This window comes from Apodemus sylvaticus, chromosome 7, assembly GCF_947179515.1.
Source record: "Apodemus sylvaticus chromosome 7, mApoSyl1.1, whole genome shotgun sequence".
Taxonomy (NCBI): Eukaryota; Metazoa; Chordata; class Mammalia; order Rodentia; family Muridae; genus Apodemus; species Apodemus sylvaticus.
This window is the reverse complement of record NC_067478.1, coordinates 37,789,570-37,799,872: the sequence shown is the minus strand read 5'-3', so window position 1 is coordinate 37,799,872 and position 10,303 is coordinate 37,789,570. Positions and strand designations below refer to the sequence as shown.

The following is a 10,303-nucleotide window of genomic DNA, read 5'->3' as shown; positions in this document are numbered from 1 at the left end:
GAAAGGAACCCAGACTTCTGCACAGCAAGCGTAAATTAGAGCAGTTTTACTTGCTTTACAAAATGTTACAAATTGCACCTTTATACAGACTGTAAATATGTAGTGAACTTATTCCCAGATCTAGAGACTGTTTTTTTATTAGGACACTCCCATATCCTCGGGTTGCTCGAACAATTGCAGGGCCTGATTAGGGACCGGACAGAAAAGTTTTATGTGGGACATATTAGAGGACATTCTAACTTACCATATCCTCTTAGCAAAGGAAATTACATGGCTGACACCCTTACTAGAGGTATGGTCATGAATATAGTAGAAGCAAAAGAGAGCCATGAACTATATCATCAAAATGCTCTCATATTAAAGAAGATGTTTCATATCACAAGAGAACAGGCTAGGCAAATAGTAAAGAATTGTGGCAATTGTCCTCAAATTTACAATCCCTCAAGATGGTAGTGAATACCTGAGGCCTCAAAGCCTTAACATTATGGCGGATGGATGTTACACATGTTCCAGAGTTTGGAAAAGCAGCCTATGTTCATGTAACTGTAGATACTTACTCTCATATGATCTTTGCCTCAGCAAGAAGCATCGAGGTGGTAAAAGATGTGATTCAACATCTGATTCAAAGTTTCTTAACAGTGGAGAAAACCATGAAAATTAAAACTGACAATACTTTGGCTTACATGTCAAAAGCCTTTGCTTCATTTTAACAGGCATGGAGAATCATGCATGTCACTGGAATTCCCTATAACCCCCAGGGTCAGGCTATCATTGAAAGGTCACATCAAACCTAATAGTAGCAATCTACAGATTCAATGCAAGTCCCATCAAAATTCCAACACAACTGTTTACAGATCTTTAAAGTACAATTCTCACATTCATAAGGAGCAACAAAACCCTAGGATAGCTAAAGCCATCCTGTACAATAAAAGAACTTCTGAAGGTATCACCATCCCTGATTTCAAGCTGTACTACAGAGCAGGAATAATAGAAACTTCATGGTATTGGTATAGAAACAGACAGGTTGGTCAATGGAATCATATGGAAGACCCTGCAATAAACCTGTAACACCTACAAACACTTAATTTTTGATAAAGAAGCCAAAACCATACACTGGAAAAGGAGAACATCTTCAACAAATGGTATGATCTACTTGGATATCTGCATGTAGAAGAATGCAAATAGGTCTATATTTATCTCCCTGCACAAAACTCAAATTCATGTGGACAAAAGACCTCAACATAAAATAATATAGACTAAATCTAATAGAAGAGAAAGAGCAGACTAGTCTTGAATGCATTGGCATGGGCAACAGAACACCAACAGCTCATACACTAAGATCAACAATTAATAAATGGGACCTCATGAACCTGAAAAGCTTCTGGAAGGCAAAGGACACTCACTGTCAGTAGGACAAGACAGTAGCATACAGAATGGGAAAAAAATTTCACTAACTCTCTGACAGTGGGCTACTATCCAAAGTATGTAAAGAATTCAAGAAGTTAGACATGTATAAACCAATGGAAGACCCTGAAATAAGCCTACACAATCATTGATGACCTGTAGCTCTTGTTCTACAGTGGCAAATCAATGGAGGTTGTATTAATGCTGGTCCTCTTTGAAGAACTGTATGGTTGAGACTTCATGGCCTTACCCTTGTCATGTCTTTTGATGAGGTCATTTTTATACTTAGCACTTTCTTTTTATAGTTCTTTGTATATTCTGGATATGAATGCTATATCAGAGATGCAACTGACAAAGATTCTTTCCCTTCTATTTTCATTTTCAGAGTTGATTTTTTGTTGTTGTTATACAGCCCCTTTTGTTGTTGTTGTTGTTGTTCTTGCTTTGTTTGTTTTTTGGATTTGGTTTTTTTTATACAGGGTTTCTCTGTATAGACCTGGCTGTCCTGGAACTCACTCTGTAGACCAGGCTGGCCTCGAACTCAGAAATCCTCCTGCCTCTGCCTCCCAGAATGCTGGGATTACAGGCGTGCGCCACCACCACCAGCTCCTTTTGTTATTTTATGACATATCTGTTCATTTCAACCTTAATTACTGAGTAAATGAAGTCCTATTCAGAAAGACTTTGGGTGCTGCCTTTGTGTTTGTCTGGCTGTTTCAGCTTTTAAGGTTTCACTTTTAGGCCTTTGATCCATTTAGAGTTAATATGGGGCAGGTGACAGACAAAACTCTAATTTCATTACTGAACATGTGCTTTCCCATTTTCCCAGCTTTACCCTCATTATTAGTTAAAGATGCTGTCTGGTGATTATTTGTAATAATGGCCAAATATGAAAAGCTTTAATTATATGCATGAGTTTTCTGCTTTATTGATATGCACATGTATTTTGTGCCATTACTCTGCTATCTTTATTACTAAAACTGCAATGCAGCAGAATGTCTGGGATGTTAATCCTCCCACATTGTCCCTTGCACAGTATTGCTTTGGCTACTCTGGATCTATTGTACTTCCACATTAATTTTAAGACTTTTATATTTCTGTGAAGAATGTCAGATGGATTTTGATTTTCATTGCATTGACTATTGGAATTTCTTTGGTAGTATGATTGTTGTTAATTTTATTTATCCAAGAGCATAATGGAGTTTCCATTTTCTACTGTCTGCCTCAGAGATAAAAATTTGCTGTAGAGATCTCTCACTTCCCTTTTTAAATTTCCATCTAAATATTTAATTTTGGAGGCTACCATGAATGCGAATGTGTCCTTGATCTCCTTTTCAGCTTGCTTTTTATTGGTTTATAAAAAGATTTCTGATTTTTAAAGTTGAATTTGTATTCTACCACTTTTCTGAAAGTATTGCTTATAGCTGTTAGGGTTTTGGAGATCTATACTTAAACAAATCATCACCTTACAATAGGGATAATTTTAGTTTTTCTATTTCTATACACTTGGGTGGCGGTTCTGGGTTAGATTCAGTAAGTCAGAATGCATATATGACTGCTATCCCTGGCCTGGGTCTGGGGGTAGGCAGCAGGGACAAATGGAACCAGATTTACCAAAAGAAATATCAGTTACAACTTCTACCTGGGTCTTGAGGAATTTGCAGATACAGAGACATGAGTCAACAGTCCCATTTCAGACTAGTCCAGAAAGCAAATGGATCTGGCTACTACTTGGGTCTGAAACGGAGAAGTGAGATGGGCTAAGGGTCCTAGATGAGAGTAAACAAGACATCCCAAGACTGTAGATTCCTCCTGTCTCTGGATCTACATGGTCTGAATGGATGGGCAGAGTTGCCCAGGTCACACTTAGGAAGGGGAGTTGTCTTTTCCAAAGAAATGGATCACTCCACCAAGTCCAATGACCTGAAATTGAAATCTCCAGAACATATATGAGAAAAGGGGAGAAACAGTTCTTACAAGTTGTTCTCTGAAACACAAAAGTAGCCCACTAAACAAAATACATGTGAAATCTTAATTTAGTAATACACAATCAAGATGGATTATTATGATACTTTAGGTTCCCCCTGTCTTGAAATGTAGTATTTCTGTTACTCATATCTCTCCAGATCTTTCTTTAGTTTGCCTTCAAAAAAGATAGGCTAGCAGCAACCTAAGCAACTTGCTCATTAGGTCTAGCCACATGCATTTCTAAGTCAACACATTTTTACCCACACCAAACAAGGACGGTGTAAGCAGTACTCTGTTCTGACTGTCACTTTCTGTTTCTTAGATATACTGGAGAATTCTGACAACATCCCTAAACCAGATGTCAATAAAAATATCTCAGAGACTATGGAATCGGTAAGAAGGTTTTTCTTTAAGATAGAAATGTTACTTTGGCGATTTTATTTTTCAGTCAAAATCCCATTTTAACAACAATGTTGAGCAGAGTTATCTTTGGTCTTAAGAGACTTAGCCTAAGCAGGGGAAGCAGTGGAATTGTACTAGCTGGGTCTTGACCAGGTAGTACAATTCCAAGCACCAAGTAGAAGAGCATCAAAGTACCCAATGTCAAATATCACAGCCTATAAAAGGTGATGGGACCTTTTATTCTGAAGAAAATGGTTCCTCTTTTGGAAAAATTGATACATTCCATTTAGAAGATGACAAACATGTCAGGGTCCCTTCACTTACATGCAGTATGTTCCACAAAACTCAGTTTGGAGGAAGGGTCATATGTCCAGGTGGGGATGCTGAGTGGTAAGGCTTAACACATGAGTAGTACTATAAATAATTGAGACCATATTGCAGAAAAGTTTAATTTCACAGTTTTGTTCTAAAGATGATGAAGTGTGTTGTAGTGTGACTTAGAGAACACTGGGCAGAGGACAGACAGAGAGTGGTAGTTAATGTGGCCTTTGACATAGGACAAGTGTGAAATGACCCAACTAAGTAATCCCAATCTTCTGTGAAACCATCACAGAATGTACTGACACATAATGTTTCACTTGAAGATACTTACTTATGTTGATTAGCATTTAAAACATGTTGATAGATTTTTTCAAAGACCCATGCAAACGGAAGCTAGTGTGACCTACACTGCATACCCTTTTTTCTCCTTTAAATTTCAGGAGGAAGCAAGAAAACGCAGACACAGTATGTATTTCCAAGTCTCTTAAGACACATTTTAGAAAACAATTGTGTAAATATTGAGTATACTTATATTTGAATGCATCACTATAATCTAAGCCACCTCTTGGGAAGAATTTGTATTTTGTCTTTAAAAATAGTAGTTTCCTAACTTAAAAATATACGGTGAGTTCATTTGTGTAGACTCGATGGATCCAGCTATGATCCCTTGTAGTTAGTTTGGGATGGTGTATACCAGGTTGCATCTAAACCCATTTTTGTCCATGAGATTTTTCCAAATCTCCATTCTTTCCCTTTAGGTAGCTATTTTTTGTCATTTTCTCTTTTTTTATAAGCATTTTTTATTCGATATATTCTTTAATGTAAATTGTTGTTTTAAATCTTACTTTTTTAATGCCTTTCTGAATGGATTGTTTAGAGTAATTATTCTATTTCACACAGTATGTCTAGGGTTTTCTATGTAATAGTGAGCTAAGGATTGGAATAAGTTTTAACTGTATAGAACCAACAGTTAACCTAGTTTTGTTCTGGGATTCTGTTACTCTGGAAGGTAGCTTCAATACACCAGAGGGTATAGAATTCTAAGCTCTATGTTCCTATCTGAACAGAACTCAATGTCTATACAGAGCTAAAATGTCTATACACAGCCATTAACATTTATTGGGTATTACATATCATCCTTTACAAGGACATGTATACACAGTTATGTTGTAGATTGACTAGGTAATTAAGCTAACCTGAGGAAATGCAGTCAGTCATCTTTAATGATCTTCATTGGCCAGTCTGTGCCCCCTGCATGCTCTTTGTGAATGTCTTTACCTGTTTACTTGTTGTTTTTAAGTTTTGTATACTACAGGGAGGAAAGAAGAGAGAGACAGCCCTGAAAAGATTCACACTCCAGGATGCTGAGATTCCGGGACCTTTCTTTCCAGCTTCGTGCTTGACTCTACTTCAATTATAACAACACTGATCTCTTAAAGATTTGTTTCTCGAACTTTATTTGCCTCTCCAGCCTTCCAGAATGTCATGGTCAAGATGTCCTCTGACCTGGAGGCACGAACTTACTCACCACATAGTGACTGGAAGGCAAATAATGCCAGCTAGTTCTCAACATTTCTTATTTCCCTTTGGGCATCCGGATGGGAATTCTTCACCCCAATTCAGCTGGAAGCAGACTGAAGACAATCATTGTCCCAGTTCCTTATGTGAGGTGGATGGTTCTGATTATTTTATAAATTATAGATATGTTATCTTTTTAGGGATACTTTACAAATGTACCTGTGGACAGAGAGGGAGCTAAAGAGCATAAACTTTTGGATTTCTACCTTTCCTTTCCTCTTCTCTATCCTTCTTTCCTAGGTAAAGGAGAAGTGGGTGGAAAAGGAAAAGGGGGATACAGTAATATCATAGAAATTCTAGAAATAGACAAATAGGGATAGGTTAGCAAATGTACTTTCAAGCAAAACATTACATAGCCAGACATTACATTGGTAGAAGTCTTTCTAATTGATATAAAGTTGAAGTTATAATCGCCTATATTGTTACAGAATTTATCTGCCGACACCTGTCTTTGTTTTTGATTAAGATGTGTTATGCTCTACAAGTTCCTCTGCTTAGGCATATGTCATGGAGAGACTGTCCTAGTCTGATGGAAACAGCCTTAGTTAAACATAGATACTGTGTACCATAAATCTCCCACATAATGATTTATGGTCACTGTTTATCTTCCTGGAAATGGTCATGCTTGGTGTTGCTTGCCTTTAAAAGACACTGAGGAAATACACTTGCTGCTGGCATGGTATTCACCAACAGCCTTCCCAGGCCTCTGTTTCTGGAAACTTCTTTCTGCCTTTCCTAAAATCATCCTCACTCCCCCAGTGGTGACTCCCACACTGACTGACCTGCTGGCTCCTGCCAGGTCCCAAGGAGTGATGCTTGAATCTCACTGAGAAGGGGACTTAAAATAGACATAGAGGTGCTTGGAAGGAGGGATTGGGTTGGGGAATGTTTAGGAAAGAGAACAGGAGAGATCAATTATGAGGATGATAGAGGAAAACAGAACTGGGAGAGGGGACTGGAAGTAGTTGTGGGGAGGTAGAAGCATCTCTGGGAAGAGGTAGAAACCTAGGACAGTGGAAACTCCAGGAATCTTTGAAGGTATCTGTACCTAAGACTCCTAGCAATGGAAGATATGGAGCCTGGAAACGCCAACTTCTTCTACCAGAAAAGACTTACAGTGGAGGCTGAGAACACCAAAACAGCCAAACAACCTTCAACCCACAATTTGTCCTTCCTACAAGATGTTCAAGAGTAAAGATGAAGCAGAAATTGATGGAGAGGCCAAAGAAATACTGAACATACTTGAGACTCATGACATGAGCGAAAGCCCACTGACACTATTAATCATATTTGGCCATACTTGCAGATAGGTGCCTAGCATAACTGTCATCTGGAAACAGATGAAGAGACCCACAGTGAAACATTAGGTAGACCTTGAATTCTGTGTAAGGCAGGGAGGAAGGATTGAGGGAGCCAAGAAGTCAAGGACACTACAAGAAAACCCACAGAATCAACTGACCAGAACCACTGAACAGACAACATTGATGGGCTGGACTTAGGTCCTCTGCACATATGTAACAGATATGCAGCTTGGTGTTCATAGGGACCATGCCTGAGCAGGGGATGTCAGTGACTTTGTTGCCTGTCCTGAGATACCCGCCTCCTAATTGGGCTGCCTTGTCTAGCCTCAGTAGAAGAAGATGTGTCTAGTCTTACTGCAATGTGATATGCCAATGAGGGTTAATATCCATGGGAGTCTTCTTTTCTGAGAAGAAGGGGATGAGGGATAGTAGAAGGGGAAGTGAGGAGAGACTGGGAGGATAAGAGGGAGGGGAAGATGCAGTTGGGACGTAAAGTTAATTATCAATTAATTAATGAATGGGAAAAAACACTCATGGTGTTGACATTAAAAACAAATTGATCAGTGGAATCAAATCAAAGACACAGTAAGAAATCCACACACACATTGAATCCTGATTATTGATATAAAAGGCAGAAATTCACAATGGTGAAAAGAAAACACCTTCAACAAATAGTGCTGATCTATTTCGATCTGAAGCTATAGAGGAATGCGAATTGATGCATATCTATTTCGCTATGTAAAACTCAAGACAAAGTGGATTGAAGACCTCAATATAAAACAAAATACAGTGTACCTGATAGAAGAGAAAGTGGGGGAAAGGCTTGAACTCATTGGCACAGGAAACAACTTCTTAAACATAAAACCAGTAGAACAGGCACTACAAACAATGATTAACTAATGGGCCTTCATGAAATTGAAAAGCATGTGTATAGAAAAGTACAGCATCAATAGGATAAAATGGCAGCCTTTAGAATAGAAAAAGATTTTCACCAACTCAACATTCAGTAGAGGGCTAATATCTAAAATATATGAAAAACTTAAGAATCTAGTCATCAACCAACTAAATAGTCCAATTATAAAATAGAATACACATGTAACCAGAGAATTCTCAATGGAGGAATTATAAATGTCTGAGAAACACTTTAATGTTCAAAATCTTCAGTCATCAGTGAAATGCAAATCAAAACACCTTTGAGATTCCATCCTATACCTGTCAGTGGTTAAGATCAACAACATGAGTGACAGCTCATGCTGGTGATTAGGGGAACAAACCACTATCTCTGGAAGTTGTAATAACTTGTACAAACATTATGGAAATCAATATAGTTCCTCAGAAAACTGGGAACTGATCTCTCAAGACCCAGCTATACCATTAATGGGCATTTACCCAAAGGGTACACTATACCATCATAAAAACACTTGCTCACGTACATTCAAAGTGGCTTTATTCATAATAGCTCAAAACTGGAAACAACATTAAATTTCCCTCAAATGAAGAATGAATAAATTAAATGTCGTACTTTTATTTCCATGCAAATTATCATTTATTATGAATTATTGAAAAATAAACACTTCAAATAAGTACCACTTGTATGATTACTGATGTCCTTTTAAAGAATATTTTAGGTATTAGTTATTTTTGTGTTATTTAGTTATTAGAAGAAACTTGTATATATTAATGTGGGTGCCAGTGAAGGACACAAGCAGGCATATCCCCTCTTGGGAGGGAGCTGGTTTTGAGCTATCCAGCAAGAAACAGAAGTTGAGTCTTCCCCTGGCCCTTGATACCCTGTTTTTGAATGTGACAACATAATAGCTTTCTTCCCAAACTTTGTTGATATGAGCATGTTTAGGCACTGAGTATAATGACCATTTGTAGGATCAAATAAGTATAACCACACTAATGCTCACAATACTCAGTGTTTAGGCTGCTGTATCCAATCACAACCTCAGCATAATATTCTTCCATTACCATAGATATTTTATTCACATTTCTAACACAAATGAGTTATTTTGGTTGTGACTTACATAACTAAGTCCAAACAGCAAACAAATAGCTTCTGTTTTTTTTTTTTTTGTTTGTTTGTTTTTTTTTTTTCAGACAGGGTTTGTCTGTATAAAAGAGCCCGGAATGTCTTGAAGTTGCTCTGTAGACCAGGTAGTCCTTGAACTCAGAGGTCCACCTGCCTCTGCCTCGAGTTCATGGATTAAAGGGGTGCACCACCATGTCTGGCAACGTTTCCAGACTTTAAGGGTCTATAGGCCAGGCCCTTCGCGACCTTTGTTCTGCATTTCTCCTGTTTCTATTCTCTCTTGGCCTTCAGTCTTTTTCTTAGCCCCTGGTTCATCCACACTGGGTACTGTCCATGCAGGTCCAGAGTCTTTCTGTTCCTCTTAATTTCAGTTCCCATTTTCATGTCATCCTTTTCATCATCCATGTCACACTGCACTTTCTCCTGGCAATATTTGGGTACCACCACAGTTTAAATTTCTTCAACGACTTTCATTAAAGCATCACCATCAACTCTAAGAATACTTTTAAGTCTGTTGATCTCCCTTGGCACATTTTTCTTTCTTTTCTCAGCAAGCATCTTCATTTCCACTTACTCTGCCACCTTTTACCCATGCTTTACTTGAGAAACACCACTGCTCACCATGAGTAATACACCAACAAGAAGAACAGACACTTCCCTCCATAAATGTGGTACTTTTATACTATGGAATATTACACACCTATTTTTAAAAATGACATCATGAAATCTGCAGAAAAAGAGATGGAATTAGAGAAAAACACCCTGAATGAGGTAACACAGACCCAGAAAAAATAGCACAGTATACACTCAATTATAAATGGATATTAGCTCTTAAGTAACTGATAATCATGCTGCAGTCCACCAACCCAGAGAGGCTAATTAGCAAAGAGGGCTCTTCCAGGGACAAAGGTATGTCACTGACAAGGGGGAATTAGGATACGTTTGAGGGGAAACTATGGCAGGTAAGGATGGGAACAGGAGTGATCAAGATCTCAAGGAGGACTGGCGGGAAAGTATGAGAGAGACAACTGGAAATGGATGACATTTGGAGCTGATGTAGACATCTAGTGAAAATGAAATTCCCTGGAATCTACAAAGGTGACCCTAAGCCCATTCTTATCAATGGAGGACTTAGAGCCTGGACCAGCCATATTCCATAACCAGGCTACTTACAGTGGTAGGATTGGAACATGACCCAGTTATAGTCCTTAGACCTACTGCCCCGACCCGCAGGACAGTCAACAGTGATCCTGGAGCTCCCTAGGAAGGGGCGAGGTGGGGGGCAAGAAACACA

At 38.5% G+C, this 10,303-nt stretch overlaps 1 pseudogene; it reads right to left on the bottom strand.

Moving 5' to 3' along the window:
- Positions 1 to 6,953: 6,953 nt before the first annotated feature.
- LOC127689678 (protein LLP homolog) lies at positions 6,954 to 9,602 on the bottom strand (annotated as a pseudogene).
- Between the last annotated feature and the right edge of the window lie 701 nt (positions 9,603 to 10,303).